This window comes from Psittacula echo (genome assembly GCF_963264785.1).
Source record: "Psittacula echo genome assembly, chromosome: 5".
Classification (NCBI taxonomy): Eukaryota; Metazoa; Chordata; class Aves; order Psittaciformes; family Psittacidae; genus Psittacula; species Psittacula echo.
Window position 1 is genome coordinate 5,759,341 of NC_137739.1, and position 5,025 is coordinate 5,764,365.

Here is a 5,025-nt window from a genome sequence, read left to right on the forward strand (position 1 = left end):
GGTGTCAAGACTAAGGCCAAAGGGGAAACACTCAAGGTCTCCATTTGAGGAGGGATGACTCCCAGCAGCCTTGCAAGAGTCTGTGGCTTGAGCTTTGTCTTGAACGTTGGCTTCTCTTTGGTGCTGGGGCGTGAGAGAAGGAGGGATGCTGCCCATGGGGGCTCTTGGCCTCATGTTTCTGGTGGAGCTTTGGAGCACTGGATACAGGCAGAAAGAAAACTTTATTTCAAGTTAGAAAACAATGACAGCAGAAACTCCCAACCGAACCATCAACTGTTTGGACCGTGGTCATCTTTCTGGCAGGGAGAGGCACTGGGAACAAGGGCATTTGAGGTTTATTCTTTTCACTGCTGTGGATTGTGGCAAATTGCTCTCCTTGCTGTAGTTTTCCCTGAGCAGTTTGAGATCAGCTGGGTTTATTCTTTTATGAGTACTGGAGTGCAAGAATTGGTCTCTTCTGGTGAAAATAAATACAGAAATCCCGAAGCACAACCCCAAAGAGAGACGAGCCTGCGGAAAAGCACCACGCTGGAAAAGGGAGTACATTTGGGTTGTCTGGTTTTCCTTGTGATTTTTTGGCTTGTGTTGTAGGGATTGCACCAAGATGACAAACTAGGGAGGTCTGAAAAATGGGAACACAATCCCCTGACTCCAGGAGCTCAGGCTTAAATATCAACCAATACCTCAGGATGCACTTGCGAGCACTGATGGAGCAGCTGACTTAGTGAGCACGGAGGTGAACAACTCCAGAGCTCCCACAGAGCCCCATGGTCCTGATTTGCTGAACCCAGTGGAATAAATTCCTGTATAGGATGATCCATGTGCCTGTGCTCCTGAAGGATCAGGGCCAACATTGCAAAGTGCCGTGAGATGCTTGGATGAAAGGGACTACGGAAGCGCACAGTATTACTTTTTCATGATTACTGCAATTGCTATCCTTGGGGCTGTCCAAGTGTTGTTGTTCCAAGTGAAAATATAAAACCCTTTTGGCACGTTTCTTTTTTTGCGTTGTGATAAATAGAAATGCAGGAGGCAAGAAAAAAACACCCAAAATCTCTTCCTAACAGTGAGAGAAGGAAAGCAGCCCCTGTGCAGTTTGTTACACATCTCATATGTCTCTGACTGCTAGCAGTAGAGATGTTTAGAGGGAGTATTTAGCCAACCCAGCGCATAGCCTCTGGAGGACCGGCTTCTGCTTTGGTCCATGCTTGGTTGAACCTTTACAGCAGCTTTATGGGTTTTCGACACAGCATTTCAGGAGAGGTTTTGATTCTGAAGGATGCCAACTGCACCCAGTGGGGCTGAGATGATTAACCAAATTATTGGAAGGGTGCTCGCCAGCGCTGGGAAGTGACCAGTCTCTGTCCTAATCTCCGGATTGAGATGTCAAGGCGGCATCCAGCTCGGAGCGCTGAGCTCGCCAGGAGGCAGAGGAGGGAAAGAGATCTCCGGCAGCAAACAGCCTGGCAGGGCTGCCCATGATGGGAAGGGATGTTGGCCATCGGGGACCAGGGGTGGTGCTGCGAGGGGTTTGCACATCAGGAAAGCCAGACAAAGCTGTTCCAGCTGCTACAGAGAAGGAATAAGGTGATGGTTCTGCCTCAAACTGCCTTCTTCCCACTGTAGGGAGGGAGGGGGAATGGCCAGGATGTGCTGTGCTCCTGATCGGACACAGCGTATGGGCTCCTCTGCTTCCATCCCAGTTTTAGGTCTTTGCCAAGCAGAATAGAGGAACAAGTGGCCTGGCATGGAGGAGGCACAAGCACAAAGTCACTTTGAACACCAGTTTAAGGTGATTGGAGGAGTTGGGGCTTTGGTTGAAGTCTTGCAGGGGATGGCTTAGGGTGGATGGCGGTGAGGCCACCCTGATAGGGCTGGCAGAGGGCTCCACGAGACAAGAAACACAGTGGGGAGCAGGGACTTGGCTCCAATGATATGCTTTTCTCTTTGGGGACTAGATGGGTTCATTGCCCATCTGGTTTTTATTTCAGTGTTTGGATTTATCTGCTGTTAAAGATGAAGCCAGAGCATCCAAACAGGAGAAGGCATGTGCTGCAGCAGCACTGCATGGGGCAGCTTGGGCTGGGTTGAACACTGGGATTAAGAGGGAAGGCAGCCACATGGGGATGAGGGACTCCCTGCTGCCCTGGGGCTTGCAGGCAGATGGGCTTTCCCCAGAGCCAGGATGAGCACTTGGCACTGCTGTGTAGGGAATTGCAGATCTCAACTCTGCTCTCTGGCTGGCTGGTGTCCCTCCTTCTGTGTAAGCTCGAAGCGTGCTGGGATCCCTTGTGCAGCATGAGCTGGTGGCTCCTGGGGTGTTCATGGACCAATGACCTGAGCATCCTCCCTAGCTGCCCTCCCCACATAGAATCATAGAATACTTAGGGTTGGAAAGGACCTTAAGATCATCCAGTTCCAACCCCCTGCCATGGGCAGGGACACCTCACCCTGGACCATGTCACCCAAGGCCCTGTCCTACCTGGCCTTGAACACTGCCAGTGATGGAGCATTTACCCGTTCTTTGGGCAACCTGTTCCAGTGCCTCACCACCCTCACAGTAAAGAACTTCTTCCTTATATCCAACCTGAACTTTCTCTGTTTAAGTTTAAACCCACCACCCCTTGTCCTATCACTACCGTCCCTGACGAAGAGTCCCTCCCCAGCATCCTTGTAGCCCCCTTCAGATGCTGCTTCCCTGCCCACCATTCAGTTCTCTCCCCATCTCTCCACTTCACCTCCAGCCCCAAGCGGGGGGCACTGGCCCTTGGTCGGAGCAGCACCAGAGCCATGTGTATGCAGAGCCCCCAGTGGCCATCTGCACGCTCCCAGCCAGGCCCTGAAGGTTGAGCCACCTTCAGCCCCCAGCCCTTCGCCCATGGCACCCATGGCACTGCCATCAGCTGATGGGGAGGATGACTCAGCCGGCAGCTGTCGGGCCCCTAAAATAATGACAAAAACAATTAGCAGTCCAAGCAGTAGCCTCTCCTTAATTATCTCCTCCGAGTTTAATTAACTAGCTAAATTATCAGCAGTAATGTAGGCATTAATTATGTCAAATTACAGTGTAAAAATCACAAAGTGTGGAAAATGTCAATTCAGCTGCGCTCACCTGCCGGGCTGAGACAGCGCTGGGGACAGAGGCTCAGCCCAGCGCAGGGGAAGGGGCTGCTCATCCTCCCCAAGGGGTCGAGGCCCACCACGGCATCCTCAGCAGGACCAGGGGGACGCTGGTGCCTACAGGAGCCAGTGGCACAGTTTGGGTTGGGGAGCATTGGGGGCTGCCTGGGTGGGTGCAGGAGCAAGGAGGTGGGAAGCGTTTTGGCTCTGGCAGAGGGAGGCGAAGGAGCGTGGCTCCCCAAACCAGATGGCTTGGATGCTGAATTATTAAATTATGAATATTAATACAAATCAAGACACGGAAGAGGTAATAATTTTGCTGCCCTACAGAAATAATTAACATAATTTTGATAAATTACGTGATAAGAGAATCTCAAAATTGAGGTAGATTTATCTTAATTAATATCTTGGACTTGCTCCGAAAGGTAAATCGTTCTTCTGGGGACTGGGAAAGGGTGAAGAAGGGGCCCCTGGTTCTGTGAGCTGGACCTTTTCTGGGGTTGGGGTGGTGGAGATGGGGCAGCCCCCCCCGGCTGCACCCCAGCCTTAGTTCAGCCATACAGAGGGAAGCCCCTCAGGGACATCAAGTGACTCAGTTCAGGTTGCATGGGTCAGAGAGTAGAGGTTTGAGCTGGCAAACCCTGTGTACCCAGTGCCACCCTCCATGTTTTGCTCTCTCCACAGAGACAGTGCTGGGCAAACACTGAGGTCTGAGCCCATGGGGTTAATGGCTTCACCAGAAACTGCTGCACAAGTGCCCCTTTCCTCTGCCTGCATTCACATACATCACAACACATGCCTGCTGTATTCATCCATCTGTGCCACTCCATGCACACGAGGGTGGTTAGTGGCTTCTTGTTTTCACAGTTCATGCAAAGATCTGCGTGTCTGCTCTTGTCTGTGTCTAGCCAAGGGCTGGGCGTGAGAGTAAGACCTCATGCTTTCTGTGCTTGCACACTCATGGCTTTTATCCTTTCCAGTGCATCTTCAGCATCATCATCCAGTGACAAGCACGCTGCAGAAGCAGGTGGACACTGCTTACCAGGGCCTGCAGAGCAGTGTCGATACTGCACGTCTCTGACAGCATCACCACCAAGAGCTGTGTGTGTGGGGACATCCCAGGGTGGGAGTTAGCCTGGAAGGGAAGGGGACATTCAGTTATTGAATGATTTGCTTCACCATCCATCGCTGTGGTGTTGGGATGCTTTGCCACTGGCCGCATTGTTTTCTTTCAGTTTTCATGACTCCAGAGAAGCCTGTGTCCCTCTCTAAGCATGTGTGAAATGAAGTGGCGGTGCTCTTCCCTTTTGCCAAGCCATGGTTATTGCCATGGTCTTTGTCTTGGTGGTGCTGCTGATCATCAGCTCAGCACGAAAAGGTGCAAATCTGCCCTTAAAAGGGTGCACAGGTGGGACGTATAAATTGCTTTATGTTGCATAAAGTCTTGTATTTGAACCCTGAAGGCACAACCTCACACCTTCAGCAGAGGTGCAGCCCAGAAGCAACCCCCAGAGCAGTAGACATCCCCCAGGCACAGGCAGTGCATACTCTGGTATGGATATACATAGAGATCATCAATAGCTTGTGGCATCAAATCTCCAACTCAAATTACAGGGCTAATTGCAAAATTAAAGGAAATAATGCTTTATTATGACGGTTTTGCAATACCAGCTCAAGCAGTCGAGGAGAAAACGTTATCTGCACATTAATGGTGTCCATTTATATGTCCAGAGCAGTAGCTCTGCTGCAGTTCTGTCTGTAGCCTAGTTACGTTTCAAGTGTGTGTCTGCTTATAGCTTAGTTACTTGATGTATTTCTGACACGGGCGAGCAGGAGGAGTGCGAGGAGCAGCCCGGAGAGGCTGTTCTCAGGAGGCTCCAGTCTTGGTCTCGAGCTCAAGAGGTT